Here is a 15,811-nt window from a genome sequence, read left to right as displayed (position 1 = left end):
TTCTTATTTGTAACATTGCTTTTGGGTGAGGGGAGTGTTCTGACTTATAAATAAAAAATTCAGAGCATAATTCCCTTAAAGGATAAACAAGTCCAAGCGTTCATTTTCATGATGTCTCCCTTACCTCCATGCTCTCGCTAGCACTCACACACACATTTGTGCACACACACCTGCTCAAAGACCTATATTTGCCCCTACTACCTAGTGCTGGGATGATAAATTGGTTTCATCTCAGGCACCAACATTGATAGATTGGTAGTGGCTGTCTGGATCACTATACTGAGAATAATTTTGAGGCAGACAACACAACTCATGAGGAAGAGTGTTGTGATCAATCGGCTAAGTCTTCCATGAATGTGAAAAATGGGCTGGCAGCACCTGTACTTTCTAATAGTTGATCTGATCCAGGGTATCAAATTTTAATTGCTCAACCTACTACCATCCTTTCTCTTCTCTTAATCCTGTTGATAGGAATTTAGCATTTCAAGCTGGGACATTCATAGTCCTTATGTGGGCTATAGTTTACTAACTAGAAAGTGAAGGCATCCTAAATAAAACAATATCCACCTAGGGTACTTAAGTTGGAATTGTAAAGAAATTCCAATTAAGAAAAATTTAATATATACTGTGCTGGCCATGGGGGTGTACCATTTCCTCTCTCTTAAGAAAGAGCTTGCAATTCAGCTGTAAGAAGTGCAATTAGCTGACAACATCCAATACAGTTCCTGCACAACTCACCTCAACTTTCAAGCCAAGGCCATGTGCATGTCTAGGCAGACCCAGACATTGAGCATGGTGGAGATAGGGAGGTTACATCCCGGCCATATATAGCCAGTGCAGGGCTCCACTACAGGCAATCTCTGTTCTGGAACTCATGTAGTATTGGCTAAGTCTTCATAAGATTTGTGTCATTATATCATCTGTCTGAGACATTCCTAGCTTGATTCTGCTTCTTTCTGCCTTTCCTTTCACAAGTGCCATTCCAGCATCCCTGCCCTACTCTGCTCCTTCCCCCTTTATTTTTCACAAGTGGTACTCCATCCTCTTCACACACACCCAATTCCATCAGAGTGTTTCCTGAAGGACCCAAGCTGATACACACACCTACTCTGGATATGGCTACTTAGATTTACAGGCATTTATATTAAATGTACAACATTCCATAAGACACAGTGTGCTCTATTGGCTTTGGCACTAGGGAGTGCAGATTAAAATCCCAGACACTTATCAATAAGTGACATCAAATTAGTGTTCTCATTTTTATTTTTTTAAGTTTGTTTGTTTGTTTATTTTGGGGGAGAAAGAGATCACGTGTGCAGGGAAGGAGCAGAGAGAGAGGGAGAGAGAGAATCCCAAGCAGGCTCTGCACTGTCATGAACTATGAAATCATGACCTGAGCCAAAATCAAGAGTTGGACGCTTAACCAACTGAGCCACCCAGGTACCCCATGTCCTCATCTTTAAAATAAGGATGCTAATGGTGATACTTGATGGGACTGTGTGAGGACTGAATGAGATGATAACATGAAATTGATTTCTAAACCACTAAGCAGTACATACATTTTAGTTATCACTATTGTTATTATTCCAAGTAATCTTAAATATCACTTACCAGCTGATCAATTAACTTTTTTTTTTTTTTTTTTTTTTTTTTTTTACAAATCTTTATTGTGCCCTTACCATGACACTGGTGCTGACCTAGGAGATGAGGTGGGCAAAGTCCCTGCTCTGGTGAAGCTTACATTTTCTAAATGAACCAAGTACATACAAATTTCATTTTTAGAATACTAATAAGTTAGCAACAGTTCACAAACAGAGAAGGCCATGTCTGTGTCAGTTCAAGTCTAATTGCAGTTTGGTCTTGTCCCAGGACTTGTCTTTGTTAATGTTTCCTGCTGAACTGCCTTTCTTTCTCTTAGTTTCACCACTCTTGATGCTGTGAATCCTGCAGGAGACTAATGGGCCAGGGATAGCTTCTTACTACACCCAGGGCTCAGCTGGCCCAGCTACTTGCCTTCTACACTTACTATTTTTCTCTTTGTCTTTCTCTTTTTTATGACCCTAACCCCCTTCACCTGAATTTTTGCTACATCTCACCTCTCGGCCCCTATTTCTCTTTTCTTCACTTTCCCATTTCCCCTTTGCTGTCACCCTCAGTGAGAGAAGCTGTTTCTTCAGATGGCCTTGTCCTTTGGTTAGAGAGCAAACCTCCTGGTAGAAAAACAGGAAGACACACCTCTCAGTAAACAAGACCTCTGCTTCTAACATTTCCTGGAGCCTTGTAGCCACAGGAATCAACATGTGTCTCGGAGAGGTCTGTTCACTTCAAATTAACTCAAGGCTCAACGAGGCAAAGAGGGATGTGGCCATCCATTGCAGGCTGTGGTCAGGGCCAGCTGGTTGCCATCCACTGAGAGGCTGGCTGAAATGTAGCTATGCTGAGTGTACAATGTCAAAGGTCTGCATAAAAGCAGAACCTTCTGGTCCAAAGTATGAATATGTCATCACATTCTACACCCATAATTTTTAAAATGGATTTTTTATGGGGCACCTGGGTGGCTCAGTCAGTTAAGTGTCAGGTCTTGATTTCAGCTCAGGTCATGATCTCACTGTTCATGAGATCGAGCCCCACATCAGGCTGTGTGCTGACAGATCTAGTGCTTGGGATTCTCTCTCTCTCCCCTTCCCCCTCTCATGCTGTCTCTCTCTCAAATGAAACATTAAACATAAACAAACAAATAAAATGGATTTTTTAATTTTTAACTTAGTGTCTAGAAGCCTATATAGATCAGTGGCTGTCAAATTTTTTGACCATGCTGTACTGTTAGAAATATATATATATGTGTGTGTATATGTATATTTGTACACACACATATTTAAATATTTGAAACAAAATTTTCACAAAACACTACTTACCCTTACTACATGTGGAGCTCAAATTGTTCTATTTTTTAGTCTATCATACTAGCTTTTTAAAAATGCTGGTCTTGACCCTAGGATTTTTTTATTTTTTGGTGCCATTTGTACTAAATGTGGTAAAGGACACCCTCTTGGACTAATGTTTTTAAATGAATAAAACAAAACTCATAGGATTACAAAGGTAATTAATTACTTTGAAATACAGTCCCATCCTTGAGCCTCTGGGGGTAGAGGGAGCCACGTCCATGGACCCCAGATTAAGAAACCCTGCATGACTAAATTGATTTCACAACCAACTGCTAAGACAGGACCTGATGTTTGGAAAATATGGCCGTGGACAAAGCCTCAGAACATTTTGTGGTAGTTAGATCTTTATCATCATGTCCTGATTTAAATGTTATTTTTCCTTTCTTTCCCCATGCTCCCACTCCAGTCACATCCCTGACCACTACCCTGCACACATACAGATCTTCAGGTCATGTATCTGGAATGAGATAAGGCACTAGACTACTGTGTCCAGCCCCTTCGATCTCCCCAGTCACACTCTCTGCCCCCTCTGTCCCTGCCCCTCCAGCCCCTGTCTCAGAACTATTGCAATGGTGCCATTATCTCTACAGGCCAGTGCTCACAGTTGTGGCTTTTGTGGTTTCCTTCCCAGCACTGTGATCCAACAGGTGCATTCCCCCCTAGAATAATGGTAGAGGCTGGAGGTGGGACAGCCCAGAGGCCTTGATCTTTATTTTCTCCCTCTTCAGTGAACCTTTTCTGGCAGGTGTTTCCCTCTGATAGGTGTCTCTGCCTCCCACCACCAGGCAGGGACTCAGGGACTCCCAGCCTGCAGCTACAGCTCTAACTTGGGTCACAGTGGCCTGCTGAACACACCGTACCCCAACCCAGAGCAGCTCAGCAAGGGGGTACTGGGAGGAAAAATAGTTACTGCCGTAATGAATTATGCCAGTACCTTCTCAAATGGTTTACTCCTGTGGCTTCCCCCCAAATTTTCACACTCCCATGAACAAAGAAGGAAGCAGAAGAGGAAGAAGAGCCTGTATCCACTTCCTTTTTGGCATGAGAATAAGTCAGACTACTCTAGAATCATTCTATCAACAGAACTTCTTGGTCCAGAATATGAACATTTTCACTATACCCAACACTCACAATTTTAAAAATAGATTTTCTGGTTTTTTTATTCTAATGTCTAGTATCCCATAGACCAGTGACTATAAAATGTTGGGTTCTTTGGTTTTGGGTGTTGTTTTTTTTTTAAACCATGCTTTACAATGAGAAACTCAAACATACAGAATAGGGCCTTGGAGGCATTCAAGCCTACCATTTCATGTAGATAGGACTATGAAGCCCTGAGAGCAGATGGGACTTGCCCACAGTCCCACATCAGGAAGGAGCTGACTGGGGCTCAAATCCTGCCTTCTCCTCCAGAGGTCTCTCTCCCTTGCTACCTGCTAAGGAGGTTTCTACTATAAAATCCACACAATAGAAATTAAGGTTTTTTAACCTGAAACTAGTAACACTGTATGTTAACTATACTGGAATGAAAATTAAAGTGAGAAACTTAATTTTTTAAATTCATGCCTTACCACCTTTCCCTCAAACATGCTTTTAGAAGTTGAAAGGTCACAAGAGCCTCATAAAATTACCCAGAAGAATTGATAAGGCAATTGACAGATGTCCTTATTTCAAAATCTGTTTTTCATGAAGATGGCTTTTTCCACTCAGATGAAATTATAATTTTCTTTTTCTTCCCTGGTTTTCTTCTAATTGTGCCTAGGCCTTCATCCTTAAAATAGTTTGTATGTATTAATCACACTATACTCCCCTTTTTAGCAAATAAAATTCCAAAACTGTTTTTCAATCATCTTTTAACCCTTAGTCCTTCTCCCATCTCCTAAATCACTTTTCATATCCTATTCAATGAATTACACAATTATTTTTTCAGCTTCCAAATGGTTTGCTATTGTATGTGTCATAGTTTTCTTCTGAATGAGAAAACCCTTATTTCACACAATAGTGCCATTGCTTTTATTCCTATCTCTGAGGGGGTAAAGATCAAGAACCAAACAATAAGACTTTTATATACAGCCACTGCAGAGCTGTCCTGAAGGTCATGGCAAGCCTCAGCCATTGTGTGCTTCACCTTGGGAGTGCTATCAAGAGGCACAGAATGGCAGCGATCCTCAGGACCACAGAGTCTACTCCCTTCATTCCACAGAAGAAGAATCCAAGGCAATCAGGTCATCCCAGAACCATACAGCCAGCTAGTGGCATAGCAGCAGACCCAGAACCAAACCTCGGGCCTCCCTCCCAACACACCGTCTTTGCTACTGTCCGGTAAGTCCCAGGAATTCCTCCTGAACTTCCCAGGTTCATCCCAAAGTAGAAATGTAATCCATCTGTGTTTATCTCAGCAGCATGGAGAAAAGAGAATGTCACGACTCCTGGCTCAGCAACATGAATTTACATAATAATTTACATAGCCTGGTTGACTAGTTTCAAGTTTCTCCAACTCCAACCTCCAATCTGTCTTCAAAAGTTCTTTCATGGGGGCGCCTGGGTGGCCTAGTCCCTTAAGTGTCCAACTTCAGATCAGGTCATGATCTCACAGTTCGTGAGTTTGAGCCCCACATCGGGCTCTGGTCTGACAGCTCGGAGCCTGGAGCCTGCTTTAGATTCTGTGTCTCCCTGTCTGTCCCTCCACTGCTTGCACTCTGTCTTTCGCATTGTCTCAAAAATAAATAAACATTAAAAAAAAAAAAGTTCTTTCATGTATCAGAATCCAGACATTGTCAGCAGGATCATGCATGTGACCTTGTGGTGGCCAGAGGATGGGCTCTGGCATCAAACCTATGCAAGTTATTAACTTCCCTCTGCCTCAGTTTCCCCATATACAAAACAAGGATACTGATAGCACCTGTTCATGCTGCTGTTTTTGAGGATTAAAGGAGATAATGCATGGGAAGGGCTTGGTATTCATAACAACTCAATAAATACTAATGATTATTATTATAGCTACCGATAAGGATTACTACTTGATAGTGTGTTAATAAAAATTTATAAGGAAATGTAAAAGAATACTTACCACATCTCCAACATTGGCAGTGTGATGCAGCAGAAATCATCCTAGGCTATGAACTGGGAAATCAGAGCATCAGACCCAGCTCTTCCACTAATGAGCTCTGTGGCCAACAGGAAGCAGGCTCATCTCTCTGGGTCTCAATTTTTTAATCAGCAAATCTAATTCTAATATCTAAATGGGGAAGAGGGACTTCCTGAGAAGTTCAACTTAACAGACTTAAAACCAGTCAAAGCAACCCCATCTCAAGCCAGAAGAAGGTGAACCTCTGCCAAGAATTACCATCCTCTTTGCAGTGAGAAAGCTGGTTCTTTGGTCTACCTCCATGAGAAAAACAACTGCTGGGACATCACTGTCCCCGAAGCAACCCAGGAATAATTTCATCCTCGCCTTCATATGAGCCACCTGCCTGAGCTTAAGCCAGAGAAGAGAGCAGATGAACAATGAATGTCACAGCAATTAGTTTTGGCAATTAGGCAGGCAATTAGTTCTGCAGCATGTAGAATGGGAGGAGAAAGTAAATCAGCGCTGAGAGGTGACAGGGAAATATGATTAGGACAACAGGGTTTGGTGACACCCAGGTGGAAAGGTGTGCAACAGGGTCCCAGCCTCCCTTTTCCCATCACTGCTGTGACAAAGGAGGGTGCTTTCCAGAGGTCTTTGGAAATAGCTGTTTAATGGAAGGGGCTTTCAGTTCACTATTCTAGTCCCTTTCTCAGGGTCACCTCACACCTCCAGTGTTCACTCTTGGCTAAAGTTTTTGCTAGTTTCTCACCAGGAACTCTGCTTACAATGTCAAATGAATGGACCAGTAGGTCCTGGGGATTTCCTCCTTAGCTGAGAGTGTTTGTTTTTTTGTTTTGTTTGTTTGAATAGCTTTGGGAGTTCTTCTCTAGAGACAAATTAATTCCACATTATGCTTGGGTTAGAGGGAGATATGACATAATTGTATCATATAGTGAGGGGAAAAGTGAGCTTTAAAGTCAAAGATTGGGTGCAGGGGGCACCTAGGTGGCTCAGTCGGTTGAGCATCTAACTCTTGACTTTGGCTCAGGTCGCGATCTCACGGTTTGTTAGATTGAGCCCTGCAGCATGCAGTCTGCTTGGCATTCTGTCCCTCCCTCTCTCTTTGCCCCTCCCCTGCTCACATGCATGTGTGCTCTCTCTCTCACTCTCTCTCAAAATAAAATTAAAATGAAAATTAAATTAATAAAATATAATAAAATAAAATAAATAAAATAAAAAATACAGTCAAAGGCCAGGGCTTGGATTCCAGTGCTGCTACTTGCCGGGCTCTGAACTTTCATTTCCTTAGCTCCAAAATGGGCATAATAATGAGGTTGTCAGTCGGTTAAGCATCCGACTTCGGCTTAGGTCATGATCTCATGGTTCATGAGTTCGAGCCCCACGTCAGGCTCTGTGCTGACAGCTCAGAGCCTGGAGCCTGCTTCGGATTCTGTCTCCCTCTCTCTCTGCTCCTCCCCCACTCATGCTCTGTCTCTCTCTCTCTCTCTTCTTCAAAAATAAATAAAAATATTTAAAAATAAATAAATAAAAATAATGAGGTTGTCATGTAAAATGCATTACAATTTGGTAGCTCTTCTCCAAAGACATTTGGCCCAAGTTAATTTCACATTTTGGCCCAAATGCCTTGAAGAAGAGAATCAAGTGTCCAAGGAATGGCTGGGCATCACCATCAGGTAAGTCCCTTCTTACCCGGAAATTCTGAACTGGAATTTTTTTTTTTTTTCAAAATTTTTTAATGTCTATTTTTGAGAGAGAGAAAGAGACACAGTACAAGTGGGGAGAGGCAGAGAAAGAGGGAGACACCGAATCTGAAGCAGGCTCCAGGCTGTGAGCTGTCAGCACAGAGCCTGACATGGGGCTCAAACTCACGAAGTGTGAGATCATGACCTGGGCCGAAGTCTGACGCTTAACCGACTGAGCCACCCAGGTGCCCCCTGACCTGGTATTTCAAGCTGCTTTTCTCAGGATAAAGAACTGAGAATAGCTTAGGAGACAGAAGTGAAATGAGGAGTGTGGTGATGTGCAAAGCACAGAGCACAACAGTAGTTTGTCCAACACGTTCATAGCAGTTCTTAGGGAAAGTCTGGGATTAGACCCTGTGGTAGATTTCACACTGCTCAGAACTCAGGTGGGGATCTGATGACCTGCTTAATCAAAGGCACCTTCAGGTTTTGTGAGGCATGAAGCTTATACAACTTTTTTTTTTTTAAAGGATGCAGACATACAAATACAAAAGGAGGAACGAAAGTGAATATTTACTTAGAATGAGAAAACAGATCATGACAGATTACAGGAATGCTGAAGAATTAGGTCCCTTTCTTCTGAGATCTCAAGTGATTTACCAGAAGTGCTGACATAGAAATGTTTCTGATTGTAACACAATCCTCTCTTCCCACCTGGAACCCTCTATAACTCAGTAATTCAGGCACTCACAGGGGCCCTGCAAGTGAGGGGAACTGCAGCTTACAATTTATTACCTTCATGCTATATCTTTCCTGCACCTAAATGCATTTGCGACTATGCCACTTACACAAGTAGTACTGAAATACCATTAATGGAAAACTAAAAAAAGGGGAAGGCTTCCATAATCCCACCATTTTAACCAACTACCTGTTTCCTTTTTCCATATTTCCTTTTTCCATATTCCTTTTCCAGTCTGTGCTCATATACACATAATATATGTACTTGAAATCATGGTATAGACACAATTTCATATTCTTTTTCACTCAACATGCTACCATTTCTCTATGATGTTCCATTGTCTTAATCTATGTGATATTTCAAGGCTGCATAATAATCCACTATCCTGCCATTGTTAGAAACTTGTATTATGTAAATGAGAACTATGAAGATAGGAACAGAATCTTAGACTGACTATGACAGTTCTAACCACCACATAAAAAAAAATTAAAGAAAAAACCAGAGAATTTAGCCGCATTGCAATTCACAGATGCGTAAATAATCTGTCAATCTAAAGAAAAAAAAAATCAGCCAAACCAATTATTAGGTGTGGGCAGGTAAAGAAACTAGCAGCAGGTTGGATTTCCACTTTTCAACTAATTTCTTCAGTTAAGCAATTGAAAATCCAGTGCGAATGACCCTTCTTGCAGGGTTACTGAATAGAATAAATAGAGATTGCCGTGTGACTGGGTATTACAGTGGACATTTTTTTTCCCTAAGGAGTATTTCCTAATGGAAAGTATTCCTACTGGAGTCACAACATGCCAATTCTATGGAAATAATTTAATCATGCCAATTAGAATGCAAATTGTCCCACAAAACACGATGTGGACCCTCGCTCTGAGAAACTTGTGAACAAAACATTTCAATAGTGCTCAGTAGTTTTGCCTTCCTGGGTCGAAATTAGGAGTCAAGTACAATGTGATTCATAACTTCAGGGAACAATTGCTGTGGGTGGACTCGAGTCACCCACGTCCCCCTTCACACCCAGGCTACACCTCCTTACCTTTTACTTTCTCAACTTCTCAGTGGGGTATAGCAAAGAAACCACAGTGTGGGGGACTGACTTCGTAAAACTCCAGTATAAAAAACTTGGGTGGTAAAGATGTGGCAAGAGTCAAAAGTTCCTATTCTAAATTCGTTGGGTGTCATGTCAGGTGGCAACATTGGGGTTTGAAATGTCTTTTCTGTGGCTTGGAACTGTCTCAACAGCCCATTTAATTCATACGTAAAGTTGATTACAACTTATTACAACTCATTTATAGCTTTATACCTAGATCGGTATAAGCTACCAAAACTATGGCTAAATCATTTTTAGAATGCACTTTCACATTAATCAGTACAACTCACCTTATTTTGAAGTTCCTGATATACCAAAGGGTGTTTCAAAGGCCCCCTGTAAGATTTTAAAGCTGCATCTCTCATGTTTTCATATTAGGAGCAGGACAGGGGATCTGCCAGCAACTGACTGGAGGCCAGGCCACCACTTGGGCTGGAAGCTTCTTCAATCCTATGTCGTAACAATGTTGAGGCTTAGCCTCTCCCTAAGCCTCAACCTCCAACATCCCCTTATACTTTATGGCTTCCATGCCTTGTATTGAGAGGCATTATTTGGGGGAGCAGCTACAAAGAACTGATTTCACAGGGTCTCCTAAGGTATTGATCTTCCCTCTGCATCAGTGACTCACCTAATGTCACAGGGCTAGTGATGATCAAAGGGTCTCTGCCTGGCAAAGACAAAACTGTGTACTCTTTTTTTAATTTTATAGAAGCCAACATCTATGTGAACCAAAAACAGGGAATGACACTCTGACCAGCCAATTTTCTCATTGAAGCTTTTGTAAAATAAAATTTTCTTTGCTTCCTATTTTTATGCTGTCTTATAGTGTTGCTGGCACGGGTAACAATCACACTTGGCACTTCTGTCGTGCTTTTCATCCAAAGATTTCAAAGTGCTCCACAACAGGATTTCATCCTCACTGCAGGCCAGGGAGGAAGGTCAGCTCTATCATGCCTCGTGAGCAGATGGGATGCCGAGAGGTGATGTGACATATGCCTGCCATGCAGAGCTGCAGGGGCAGAACCGGGTTAGAGCCCAAGCTTCCTAATTCCTAACTCAGTCTACTATTCACCTGTCCTAGCTGATGTGGCCTCTTCTTCGAAGGGCTGAACATTAGGCCCAGCATGACACGTTAAGAACAGCTTGTTAAGTGTTTTACTGGAAAGCTACCATGCCAAGGTGACTGACCTCAAGGAGAAACTAGAAGCCCAAATAAAAAGGTTTGACTTGTTTTTGAGGACTACTTTTCAGACTTTAAGAACTTGGCCAAATAAGCCTAACGACTTAGTGCAAATCTCCCGAATGAAAAATGGCTACCAGATTTCAAAACTTGAAAATATCAAAGTATTGGCAAGAAAGTCAAGCAACGGGAATCTTATATTCTGCAGTTGGGAATGTAATTAGTACAACCACTCAGGAAAACAATTTAGCAATAGCTTGTATATTTGAATGGGCACATAGACTTCAACCTAGCGACTCCTTTCCCATGTATATACATGTATAATACATAAATGTATACATATAATACATGTGTGTATACACACATATATGCATATATATATGTATATATGTGTATATATATAAATATACATACACATATATACATATATATATATATGATGAATTATTATCCAGGGATGACAATTAATGGATTATATCTTCACATAAAATATGGATAAATCTTATATATAGTACTTAATAAAAAAAGCAAGTCTGGGGGCGCCTGGGTGGCTCAGTTGGTTAAATGTCTGACTTCAGCTCAGGTCATGATCTTGCGGTTTGTGAGTTTGAGCCCGCCATCAGGGGCTCAGAGTCTGGATCCTGCTTCGGATTCTGTCTCCTTCTCTCTGCCCCTCCCCTGCTCACGCTGTCTTTCTCTCTCTCTCAAAAATAAATAAACATTAAAAATAAAAAGCAACTGAGAAGATGAGATAAAAGATTAATCTATTTTTGTGAAGCTCAAAAAATATGAAAACTAAACATATGCTCAGAGGTGCAAACATATACAGGATAAAATTGGTTTTTAAAAAACAAGGGAATGATAAAGGCAAAAGCAGGATGGGAGCTCCATCTTGGGAAAGGCAGAGATCAGAGACTGTGCAGTATATTAGTCAGGATTCTGCAGAGAACAGAAGCAATAAGATATGTATAGGAAGAGATTGATGATAAGGAATTAGCTCCTGTGATTAGGAAGGCTGGGAAGTCCCATGATGTGCCATCTGCAAGCTGGAGGCCCAGGAAAGCCAGTGCTGTAATTCCATTCCAAAGGTCTGAGAACCAGGGGAGCCAATGGTGCAAATCCCAGCCAAGGGCAGGAGACCAATGTCCCAGCTCAGTAGGCAGGCAGGAAGCAAAATGGGCCAATTTTTCCTTTCTCTTCTTTTTTGTTCTATTCAGGCCCTCAACAGATTGGATGATGCCCACCCACATTGAGGAGGGCAATCTACTTTAATGAGTTCACCAATTCAAATGCTAATCTCATCCAGAAACACCTTCACAGGCACACTCAGGAATAATGTTTAATCCAGGGCACCCCACAGTACAATCAGGTTGACACAAAATGAGCCATACAGGGAGGAACAGAGAGTAGTTAGCATGTTTTAGTTCTTATGTTGGGTGGTGGATTCATAGGATTTTTTTTTTTTTTACTATTTTTCTTCAAAATTACATACATGTTACACACATTCTTTTCAAATATTACAAAATAATGTTAGGTCTGAAGAGCTAAGAGTGAAAAAAAAACATTTAAAGGAAATCCTAGACCTCCCCCCAGGATTGTGTGTATGCACGCACATGTGTGCAGTTTAATATACTGCTTGAGATCATAAACATCCAAAACTTTTAAGGGTCACTATTTGAAAAACATCTATCTATCCGACGATAAACCAAGAGAAGTATTCGAAATAAGCATGAAATTAAAAAGTCATTAGAGTTAGTTTGTAAACAGTTGTATAAATTGAGAAGACATTGAAACTCCATATAAAATCTGGAAAATATGGGGCTCCCGGGTGGCTCAGTCAGTTGAGTGCCTGACTCTTGGTTTTGGGTCAGGTCATGATCTCACACTTTGAGAGTTTGAGGCTTACATCAGGCTCTGTGTTCACTGCACACAGCCTGTTTGGAATTATTTCTCTCTCCCTCTGTGCCCCTCCCCAACTCACGCTGTCTCTGTCTCTCTCAAAAACAAATAAATACACTTTAAAAAAAATCTGGAGGGATGCCTGGGTGGCTCAGTCAGTTGAGCATCTGACTTCGGCTCAGGTCATGATCTCGAGGTTTGTGGGTTTGAGCCCTGCGTTGGGCTCTGGGCTGACAGCTCAGAGCCTGGAGCCTGCTTCAGATTCGGTGTCTACCTCTCTCTCTGCCCACCACCTCCCCCACACTCTGTCTCTCTCTCCTTCAAAAATAAATAAACATTGAAAAAAAAATTTTTTTTTAATCTGGAAAATATATGAACACACAATTTATAGGAAAGTTCAAAAGAGAAAGACTTAAAAGAGGTTTGAACTTCATTAGTAAACAAAGAAATACAGATTATTTACAGTAACTTTTTTTTTTAACCTATTAACATTGATGAAGATTAAAAATATATTCAGTAGGATACCTGGGTGGCTTAAACATCCAACTTCAACTCAGGTCATGATCTCACGGTTTGTTGGAGCCCTGCATTGGACTCTGTGCTGACAGCTCAGAGCCTGGAGCCTGTTTCAAATTCTGCATCTCCCTCTCTCTCTCTCTGCCCCTCTCCCACTCATGCTCTGTCTCTGTCTCTCTCAAAACTAAATAAACATTAAAAAAAATTTAATAAAAAAAATACTCAGTGCTGGCAGTTCAATGAAACCATCATAAATGCTGCTGATATATAAACCTTTTCCAAAAGCATTTTGGAGATAGGATTCAGTAGCTCTAGTGAAGCCCATAACTTTTCACCTAATAACATCTTGGAAACTTTTCCAAAAGAAATAATTAGAAACACAAAGATGTTCCTAACCATATTATTTTTAACAGTAAACATTAGCCTAAATGCTGAACAATAGGAAAACGGTTAAATAAAGTGCAGTACATCCTCAATGGAAATTAGGCAGCCATTAGCAATGGTGTTTTCAAAAAGCATTTACTGGGGCGCCTGGGTGGCGCAGTCGGTTAAGCGTCCGACTTCAGCCAGGTCACGATCTCGCGGTCCGTGAGTTTGAGCCCCGCGTCGGGCTCTGGGCTGATGGCTCAGAGCCTGGAGCCTGTTTCCGATTCTGTGTCTCCCTCTCTCTCTGCCCCTCCCCCGTTCATGCTCTGTCTCTCTCTGTCCCAAAAATAAATAAACGTTGAAAAAAAAAAAAATTAAAAAAAAAAAAAAAGTATTTACTGATATGAGAGAATGCTCACACTAAAGGAAAATCAGGATACAAAGTTATTTATATGGCACAATTGTAGATTTGTAAAATATATGCATACACACACATACACATATACACAAATCAAGGAAAACTCATGAGAGAGAAGGATGAAATAGCGATCTGTGCAATATGAGCTCATGTGTGGTTTTTAGTTTCTCCTTTATCAGCTTCCACGATTCCTAAATTTTCAAATTTAATGATACAATATAAGTATTTTTCCAGATAATAAGAAGTATCTGCAATAGAGGGGCAGGCATTTCCTGGAACCCAGAGGTGCTGGGTCACAAAGTGTGCATTGTGGGTTGCTCACCTTATCCAGCTTGCATGGGACTCTTCCAGTTTCAGCAATGAAAGGGTCACATCCTGGGAACCCTCTCAGCCACAGATAAAGCAGGCATAGTTGGTCATTCTACCATTTGGCCTAAAGGAATCACTGAAGTGAAAAGCTTTCCCAACTGTAAACTGCAACAGTAGTCTTGATAATTCCTTCAGTCTCTCTATAGAACTGGCTATTTTGACCTTGCAGATTTATGAAGCCTTTAAAAAAATTTTTTTTTAACATTTATTTTTGAGAGACAGATAGATCATGAGTGGGAGAGGGTCAGAGAGAGAGGGAGACACGGAATCTGAAGCAGGCTCCAGGTTCCGAGCTGTCAGCACAGAGCCTGACCCAGGGCTCAAACCCACAAACCATGAGATCATGACCTAAGCCAAAGTCAGATGCTTCACTGACTTGAGCCACCCAGGTGCCCCTATGAAGCTTTTTAAATAAGTCACATCTTTTTTTTTATTATTTAAAAAAAAATTTTTTTTAACATTCATTTATTTTTTGAGAGACAGAGAAAGAGCAGGAGCAGGGGAGGGGCAGAGAGAGAGGGAGACACAGAATCTGAAACAGGCTCCAGGCTCTTGAGCTGGCAGCACAGAGCCCGACGTGGGGCTTAAACTCACAAACCATGAGATCATGACCTGAGCTGAAGCTGGACGCTTAACCGACTGAGCCACACAGGCACCCCTTAAATAAGTCACATCTTAAAGAGCTTGTTGAAAGCAAAGCAGATTGCATTAACGCTAAATAGGCTGGTTAAGTGACATTATACGAGCTCTGAATGTGTGTTCAAATAGGTCAGGAAACAAGAACTACCTCTTGTCTTTGGGAAAAGAAACCTATTTATCTCTCATTTCGTTTTTTGTGCTGTACATATTCTTTCCCTTTGCAAGAGAGGGAGTGGCAGGTGTATCATGTCACCAGAGGAAAAGTGAGCTCTGGGGAATCAGCTTAGAGGGTGAAATGAACTTGCTGGTTAGGGCTAAAGCTCTATGGAAGAACAAAGAATTGGGTCTGAAATGTTTTTTTTTTTTTTGCCTGCCTTTCTTACACAATCAGGACAAATCCTCTCCCATGCGAAATCTACAGGAAGTTCTTCTACATCTTTGCTCGGAAAATATCTTGAAAATATAATAGAACTACAATACTCAATGTGCTAGCAGCAATCTCTGCGTCATGGAGGAGAGCTGCAGTGGCTAATCAGGGGGTTGTGGGGATATCAGATGCCTGTGTCAAGCCTTGCCACTGTAAGTACCATTGGCCAGTCACTTAGCCACTCTCTGTGCCTCAGTTTCCTCACATATAAAATGTGGATGCTGGGGCACCTGGGTGGTTCAGTGAGTTAAGCATCCAACTTTAGCTCAGGTCACGATCTCACGGTTCATGAGTTCAAGCCTGAAGTCAGGCTCTGTGCTGACAACTCAGAGCCTGGAGTCTGCTTCAGATTCTATATCTCCTTCTCTCTCTACCCCTTCCCCATTCATTCTCATTCTCTCTCTCTCAAAAATAAATAAAAAATAAAATGGAGATGCCAATAGC

The 15,811-nt window shown here is 41.3% G+C and overlaps 1 protein-coding gene across 1 annotated transcript in view; it reads right to left on the bottom strand.

Annotated features, from left to right (window-relative positions):
* Nucleotides 1-13,955: 13,955 nt before the first annotated feature.
* LOC123610831 (nascent polypeptide-associated complex subunit alpha, muscle-specific form-like) overlaps nt 13,956-15,811 on the bottom strand; it is a 32,354-nt gene continuing 30,498 nt past the window's right edge. The window contains exon 2 of the mRNA XM_045501919.1: nt 13,956-14,123. The gene's annotated coding sequence lies outside the window, so the exon portion shown is untranslated. The remainder of the gene's footprint in view (nt 14,124-15,811) is intronic.

Source organism: Leopardus geoffroyi, chromosome C2 (assembly GCF_018350155.1).
Source record: "Leopardus geoffroyi isolate Oge1 chromosome C2, O.geoffroyi_Oge1_pat1.0, whole genome shotgun sequence".
Lineage (NCBI taxonomy): Eukaryota > Metazoa > Chordata > Mammalia > Carnivora > Felidae > Leopardus > Leopardus geoffroyi.
This window is presented reverse-complemented; position numbering and strand designations above follow the sequence as displayed.